This window comes from Suncus etruscus, chromosome 4, assembly GCF_024139225.1.
Source record: "Suncus etruscus isolate mSunEtr1 chromosome 4, mSunEtr1.pri.cur, whole genome shotgun sequence".
Lineage (NCBI taxonomy): Eukaryota > Metazoa > Chordata > Mammalia > Eulipotyphla > Soricidae > Suncus > Suncus etruscus.
Genome location: NC_064851.1, coordinates 3,048,024 through 3,056,914, shown reverse-complemented (window position 1 = coordinate 3,056,914; position 8,891 = coordinate 3,048,024).

The following is an 8,891-nucleotide window of genomic DNA, read 5'->3' as shown; positions in this document are numbered from 1 at the left end:
AAACAAGAAAGTAAGGTCTGAGGGCATTGGGGCTGTCAGAAATGAGGGAGGGTGGGAGAGAGGGGTTCCACAGCTTCCCACTTCCCTCCTGTGTACACTTCTCCCTGATTCCGTCTGTGCCCCAGAAGCAGGGTTCCCCAGAAGTCCCCAGCGGCCCCCCAGGAATCCTCCAAGCCTCTGAGAGCCTCCAAAACCTTTGGCTGGATTCCCTCCAGCCCAGCAGGGAAATCTTTTAAAAACACAAGCTGGATTATTTGGCTCAAAACTCTCCCTGTTCTCTCTCTCCAGCCTCCATGTGTTGCTTTTTAGATATTGTGGTTTCCTTTCTGACACTTGTGTTTGCTTCTTTAAAAATAAACCTTTAGGGCCCGGAGAGATAGCACAGTGGCATTTGCCTTGCAAGCAGCCGATCCGGGACCAAAGGTGTCCCCCGTGCCTGCCAGGAACTATTACTGAGCAAACAGCCAGGAGTAACCCCTGAGCACCGCCAGGTGTGATCCAAAACCAAAAAAATAAAAAATAAAAAATAAACTTTTAGGGGCCAGAGAGATAGCATGAAGGTATGGCGTTTGCCTTTTATGCAGAAGGTCATTGGTTCGAATCCTGGCGCCCCATATAGTCCCCCAGTGCCTGCCAGGAGCAATTTCTGAGCATGGAGCCAGGAGTAACCCCTGAGCACTACTGAGTGTGATCCAAAAACCACCAAAAAATAAAATAAAAATAAAAAATAAACCTTTAGGGGGCTGGAGCAATAGTAAGCGGTAGGGTGTTTGCCTCGCACGCAGCCGACCCGGGACAGACCTGTGTTCAATCCCCGGAATCCCACATGGTCCCCAAGCCTGCCAGGAGTGATTTCTGAACACAGAGCCAGGAGCCGGATACAGCCCCCCAAAAACCCAAATAATGGGGCCGGAGAGATAGCACAGTGGTAGGGCCTTTGCCTTGCACACGGCAGACCCAGGATGGACCCAGATTTGATCCGCAGCATCCCATCTGGTCCCCCAAGCCTGCCAGGAGCAATATCTGAGTGCAGAGCCAGGAGGAACCCCTGAGCACCACTGAGTGCCCCCCAAAAACTTTTATCTTCTGATTAAAAAATAGCATTCTAGGACACTTTGGGTTAGTATCTTTTTTTTTTTTTTTTTTTGGTTTCTGGGCCACACCCGGTGGTGCTCAGGGGTTACTCCTGCCTGTCTGCTCAGAAATAGCTCCTGGCAGGCACGGGGGACCATATGGGACACCGGGATTCGAACCAACCACCTTTGGTCCTGGATCGACTGCTTGCAAGGCAAACGCCGCTGTGCTATTTCTCTGGGCCCCTAGTATCTATTTTTACTTTGGGTAAGTTTGTACTTTTCAAAACTTGGTTCACTTCATCCAAGTTTTTGGTTTTCATTGTTAATTTTAGTTGTAATTTTTGTTTGGAGGCCACACCCAGATATGCTCAGAGGTTAATCCTGGGTCTGCACATAGGAAGCACTCCTAGCAGTGCTTTGGGGGACACTATGGGATGCCAGGGATCGAACCCAGGTCAGCAGAGTGCAAGGCAAATACCATCTCCGCTGCGCTCTCGCTCCAGCCTTCATCCAAGCTTTTGAATTTGTTTTTTTTGTGTGTGTGTGTGGTTTTTTTTTTGTTTGTTTGTTTTTGGGCCACACCCGGCAGTGCTCAGGGGTCATTCCTGGCTGTCTGCTCAGAAATAGCTCCTGGCAGGCACAGGGGACCATATGGGACACCGGGATTCGAACCAACCACCTTTGGTCCTGGATTGGCTGCTTGCAAGACAAACGCCACTGTTCTATCTCTCCGGGCCCCAAGCTTTTGAATTTAAGTTTACAGCTTAAGTTTATATAGTTCTCTTTTTTCAGTCCAGTAGGCTGATCCTTTTTTTTTTTTTTTTTTTTTGGTGTTTTGGGGCTACACCCAGTGACATTCATGGGTTACTCCTGGCTATGCACTCAGAAATTGCTCCTAGCTTGGGGGACTATATGGGATCCATCCTAGGCTAGCACCAGCAAGACAGACACCTTACTGCTCCATGCCACTGCTCTGGGCCCCTGATCAATTTTATTAAGCTTTCAAAAAATCCTTTGGTTTTATTGATTTTTCTCTATTGTTTTTCTAGTTTCAATCTTGTTTTCTGTTCTTTTTTTTTGTTTTTGTTTTTGTTTTTTTTTGTTTTTGGGTCACACCTGGCAGTGCTCAGGGGTTATTCCTGGCTCCAGGCTCAGAAATTGCTCCTGGCAGGCACAGGGGACCATATGGGGCGCCGGGATTTGAACCAATGACCTCCTGCATGAAAGGCAAACGCCTTACCTCCATGCTATCTCTCCGGCCCTTGTTTTCTGTTCTTAAATCCCGTTTCTTTCTTTCTTTTTCTTTATTATTTTGGGGGATCACACCAGGCTGCACTCAGGGGTCACTCCTGGCTCTGTGCTCAGAAATCACTTGGGGGACCATATAGGATGCCGGGAATTGAGCTGGGGATTGTCCTTGTTGGCTGCATGCAAGGCAAATGCCCTACCACTGTGTTTATATTCTGGTCCTTCCTTCTTCCCTCTCTCCTTCCCTTCCTCCCTTTCTTCCTTCCTTCCTTCCCTTTCCCTTTTTTCCTTCCCTCCCTCCTTCCCTCTTTCTTCTCCTTCTTTTTCTTTCTTTCTTTCTTTCTTTTTCTTTCTTTCTTTCTTTCTTTCCTTTCTTTCTTTTCTTTCTTTCTTTCTTTCCTTTCTTTCTTTCTTTCTTTCTTTCTTTCTTTCTTTCTTTCTTTCTTTCTTTCTTTCTTTCTTTCTTTCTTTCTTTCTTTCTTTCTTCTTCTTCTCTCTCTTTCTTTCTTTTCTTTATTTTATTTTTTATTAATTTATTTATTTATTATTTATTTATTTTGGTTTTTGGGCCATACCCGGCCCAGGGGTTACTCCTGGCTGTCTGCTCAGAAATAGCTCCTGGCAGGCACGGGGGACCATATGGGACACTGGGATTCGAACCAACCACCTTTGGTCCTGGATCGGCTGCTTGCAAGGCAAACACCGCTGTGCTATCTCTCCGGCCCCTAAGGTTTATTTTTTTCCCTCTTCTAGTTCTCCAAGTGAAAAAACTTAGATGACTGTCTTGAAAATATTTCTTTAATAATTGTGGGGGGTGGGGTGGGGTGGGGTGGAGCAGCAGCACAGTGGGAAGAGCTTCTGCCTTGCCTTGCATGCAGCCAATCCCAGTTCAATCCCCAGCATCCCATAGATCCTCCAGCCTGCCAGGAATGATTTCTGAGTGCAGAACCAGGAAGTAACCCCTCAGCACTGCCAGGTGTGACTCCCTCCAAAACAAGGAAGAATCCAGAATTCTTTTATTTTTTTATTTTATTTTTTTTGGTTTTTGGTTTTTGGGTCACACCCTGCAGCGCTCAGGGGTTACTCCTTACTCCTGGCTCTACACTCAGAAATTGCTCCTGGCAGACTCTGTGGACCATATGCTGGGATTTGAACCACCATCCTTCTGCATGCAAGGCAAACACCCTTCCTCCATGCTATCTCTCTGTCCCCAAGAATCCAGAATTCACAACCTATGTCCCCTCACTCCAGGTCATCAGCTCCTTAGCCACACCCAGCACTGAGAGTAGTGGACAGCCCACCTCCCATAGTTGGGGTCCTCCCCATGCACCGCTACACTGCCACATTTACTCCCCCAGAGCCTTTGCAGACGCTGTGGTGGGCCTGAGTCGTGGGGGCACAGTGAGGAGGGCATTTGCCTTGCACACGGCTGACCAGGTTCCATCCCTGCATTCCCTATGGTCCCCTGAGCCTTCGGGGAGTGACCCCTGAGTGCAGAGGCACGAGGAGTAAGACCTGCATCCTGTATGGAGGGCCAGGCACCCCCAGCCCAGCTCCAGGATCCTCTCGGCGAGTTACATGTTTCTTCCCACAGAAGAAATTCAGACTTACAGACTTCAGAGGTGAGGGAAGGAGCTGCCGGACATTGGGGTGCGATGGGGTGTGGAGAACTGCTGCAGGAGGTAACGCTCTCACCTGCAAGGACAGCAGAGCCTTTACTCCTCCCCAGTGCTCTGTCTGGTGAAAGCCAAGGTGCCCCAAAGCAGCCAAGCCAGGCTCTACCCCCAGGGGACACTCCTGAGCAAAGAGCCAGGCCTGGCCCTTGAACCTGGCTGAGCCTGATGCACAGGTTCCAGAGAGCCGCTCTGAGCTTTTCCTTCCTTTGTGAGCATCCTGTTCAGGATGATCCTGTTGTAGTGACTGGGGAGCACTGGGTGGGGAGCAGCCACACTTAGCCAAAATGCTCTCTGGGAGCTGCCGGGCTTGCATATGTGCCCAAGAGGCCTGGCTCCAACTGCATTGCTCTTGGGGCTGGAGAGATAGTACAATGAGGAGGGGAGGGAGCCTGCCTTATCCGTGGCTGACTCGGGTTAGATCCCTGGCAGTCCACAGATGTCACAGACTGCTTGGTCCGACACAGAGGGAATTCTTGGGGTCTCTTCTCGAGAAGATGTGTGCATGAAGTCGGTGGAAATGAAATCAGAGATTCAGACATTCAGAAGTGTTTTGTCATCTTGTGATTATTCTAGCCTGCCATCTCTGGGCTAGAGAAGAACGCTTATGCTATTTCTTGGCAAGGCATCACAATTGCAGATATAACCGTTTAGTTTTCTCACTGGGCCCTAGAATGCCCAGTACAAGCTGCATGTGTGTCTTTATCCATCTAGGGCAAGGCATAGCCCCCAGCAAGGGTTTCTTGGAGACTGGTTTGCTGGTTTTATTTTGTTTTGGGAATTTTTTTTGTTTTGTTTTGCTTTGTTTTTGTTTTTGGGTCACACCTAGTGGCGCTCAAGGGTTACTCCTGGCTCCGTGCTCAGAAATTGCTCCTGCAGGCATGGGGGAAATATGGGATGCCAGGATTCAAAACAGGGTCCATTCTGTGTTGCCCATGTGCAAGGCAAATGCCTTACCGATGTGCCCCTGGCTGCTTTTTTGGCTTTGCTCCAGTTCATTCATTCTGACTGGGATCTGAAATATCAACCCTTGATATGATTGCACGTAGGCTAACAGCAAAGCTAAATTTGAAAGTGGTCGTTATTCTGTAAGACTAAATCGAGAATACTTGACTCTACACAAATGTTCCTAAAAAGGTGTGTTTATATAAATCTGAATAATCTTTTTTTTTTTTTTTGGTTTTTGGGCCACACCCGGCGGTGCTCAGGGGATACTCCTGGCTGTCTGCTCAGAAATAGCTCCTGGCAGGCACGGGGGACCATATGGGACACCGGGATTCGAACCAACCACCTTTGGTCCTGGATGGCTGCTTGCAAGGCAAACACCGCTGTACTATCTCTCCGGGCCATAAATCTGAATAATCTTTAAGAGAAGCTCTAAGAAAAGTCTTTAGGATGTTAGCTGAAGTTATGTCTCAAATAATACTTTTGCTACAGCCCTTTTTTTCCTGAGTGCCTCCTGGACAAGCGACCAAGGTTTTTCAGGGTCTTAATGCTTGTGAGTACAGGTTATTCTTCAACTGTGAGTCCCTACAAGTGCTACTTTTCAAACACCCTCTCTGCGAGCACAGGCAGCTTTGAAAAGATCCTGTAATAGTAGATAGTTTTTTTTTTGGAGTGGGTGGGCTACAACCAGTGGCATTCAAGGGTTACTCCTGGCCCTACGCTCAGAAATTGCTCCTGGCAGGCTGGGGGGGGGGGGACCATTTGGGATGCTGGGAATAGAACCCGGGTTTGTCTCAGGTGGACCGAGTGCAAGGCAAACACCCTACCACCGCTAACCGTTCAGCCGTGGGAGGGCAGCACTGGGGTCCTCCTTGGAAGACAGGTGGGCAAGGGGTTGGCATAACCAACAACTCAAAGTCTTGGGTGCTGGAAAGTGGCTAAGTGCTTTGGCTCTTTTTTTTTGGGGGGGGGGTGTCATCTTATATGACTGAAGCCCAAACACAATCATGTTTGTAACCAAGGTGTTTAAAAAAAAAAATATTAAAAAAAAAAAAAAAAAAAAAAAGCTTTGGCTTGAGCCTCCGCTGCAGAGTAACTGTATTTATTTCTCTAGGTTATTTATACGTTTAACAGCAAGATATTGGCCAAAAATCAAAATACATCAATTTACAGGTGCCTCATTGCAACACATTATTAACAATTTTCTAAGCATGCTGACCTCATCAAGAATCAGATCTAATCTTACTATTTCTAAACAAAGGCATTCTGGTGATTGTCTGCAATTTCTTTATGACCTAAGACTACTGGTTAATGTGGTTAATCTTTACTTGATTTTAACAACCTGACCAGCCTGAGCTGTAAGCAGGATTTTTATTATATTTAATATGTTATAGATCCGAAAGCCAGGGGAGGGTTTGGGAGGGGATGGAAAAATATGTTATAGATCCACCATTTTAAATCTATGTCTGGGGGTCCAGGTTTAGGTTCCCAGTCATATACTGCTTTGGCTCAAGCCTTCCACAGCCTTCTTTATTTGCTTTTTTTAGTAAATCCTTTTGTTCCTGTGTAAGATGACATTGAAGAGGCATTGTTCTTAATAATATTTTTAAAAAGGGCAATTTATAATAAGACACTCTTTTTCCTTCATGCACCACTCCTCTGTTACCAGCCTTCTTATACACTCCTGTATAAGGTAAGGAAGGGATCAGGTGTAGTTAATTCTATGCTAAGTGGGCCATCATCTAGTCCTATATATAGGTGGTTCACATCTTTTGCCCTGTATTAGATTATAACCATCGTGTGCCTTGCTTTTTCTTAGGAACATAAGAAATCCTATTTCCTTCACCTGATCTATTTCTGCCTTATTATAGGGACACCCATACGAATCTGTCACAATTTTTCAAGTGTTTTCAGCTGTCAGGTTTTATGCTATGGGTTTTCCCCTAGATTCTTCTATCAGAGACTTTTCTACTTATAAATGATTCAAAGTTGTGGCTAAATAATTTTTACTATTATTATTCTTAAGAATATTTGGGGCTGGGCGCGGTGGCGCTAGAGGTAAGGTGTCTGCCTTGCCAGCGCTAGCCTAGGACGGACTTCGGTTCTATCTCCCGGCGTCCCATATGGTCCCCCAAGCCAGGAGCGACTTCTGAGCTCATAGCCAGGAGTAACCCCTCAGCATTACCGGGTGTGGCCCAAAAACAAACAAAAAAAAAAAAAAAAGAAGAAGATTAGTGATAGCTTTTAAGCAAAACTTCTTGATTTTCTGCTAAGTGCTTATTTTCTTTTTTTTTTTTTTTGGTTTTTGGGTCACACCCGGCGGTGCTCAGGGGTTACTCCTGGCTGTCTGCTCAGAAATAGCTCCTGGCAGGCACGGGGGACCATATGGGACACCGGGATTCGAACCAACCACCTTTGGTCCTGGATCGGCTGCTTGCAAGGCAAACGCCACTGTGCTATCTCTCCGGGCCCAAAATGCTTATTTTCTAAAAAATCATTCTCAGAAGTTTCTGTGTGATTCGTAAAATCATTAACATGTTCTCAAATAATTATGTTGTAGGTTTTCTATAGAACCCAGTGTTATCAGGTTACTGTAGCATGGAGTAAGAAAAACAATCATCTTTGTTCCCAGAAGCAATACATGATGTGAGGAATAATTTCTTGCTCCGGGACTACCTGTGACTGTTCCAGGAGACTAACTTCCATGAAGCTTTTGCCTCAGGTCGAAGAGCTTTCACCATGTCACAGAGACCCCACTGGAGCTGCCGTGGCACCCTACCACTTTGCTATCACTCCAGCCCCCAGTAGAGAGCTTTGTCTCTCAGGTTCCTCGGGACTTTTCAAACTTGGTGCCTTTTTGTGGGTATCCCCTCCCAAACTCCTGTTTATCCCCCCTGAATGATCAGAATAGCCCACATCTGGAATGAGTAGGTAGAGGAGTCTGGAGACAGAGAGAGAGGGGGGAGGGAGAGACAGACAGACAGACAGACAGACAGACAGACAGACAGACAGACAGACAGACAGACAGACAGACAGACAGGAGAGAGGAGAGAGAGAAAGAGGAGAGGCTCAGAAACTATTAAACACGAGCTGCCAGGGGCTGGGACTCAGCCAGAAAACATGAAGAGCAGCTGAAAGGAAGACAGAGAGAGCTCTGGAGAAAAAGAGATGAGAGAGAAAGACATGGCTTAGGAGCAGCAGAGAGAATAACATGCAGAAAGCCAGAAAAGAAGCAGCAGAGAGAGGCTGCTTGGAAAGTTGGAGGGGCCAGAGTGGTGGCGCAATCCTTAAGGTGCCTCTGCCTTGCGTGCGCTAGCCTAGGTTCAATCCCCCAGCGTTCCATATGGTCCCCCAAGCAAGGAGCAATTTCTGAGTGCATAGCCAGGAGTAACTCCTGAGGGTCACCAGATGTGACCGAAAAACAAACAAACAAACAAACAAACAAACAAAAAATGTAGAGGCTGGAGAGATAGCATGGAGGTAGGTGTTTGCCTTGCATGCAGCAGGTCGGTGGTTTGAATCCCGGCATCCCATGTGGTCCCCGAGCCTGCCAGGAGTGATTTCTGAGCATGGAGCCAGGAGTAACCCCTGAGTGCTGCCGGGTGTGACCCAAAAACAAAATAAAACAAAAAAAAGATAAAAACAAAAAACAAACAAACAAACAAACAAAAACATGGGGCCGGAGAGAAAGTAAGGCATTTTGCCTTGCATATAGAAGGTTGGTGGTTCAAATCCCGGCATCCTATATGGTCCCCTGAGCCTGCCAGGAGTGATGTCTGTGCATAGAGCCAGTAGGGACCCCTGAGTGCTGCCGGGTGTGACCCAAAAACAAAAAAAAAAATTAGCATTGGAAAAATTTCATGACTTCATCTCTCCTGATGGTGACATAATATTCCATTATGTATATGTACAAAGTTTCTTTAGTCATTCATCTGTTGAAGAGCATCTT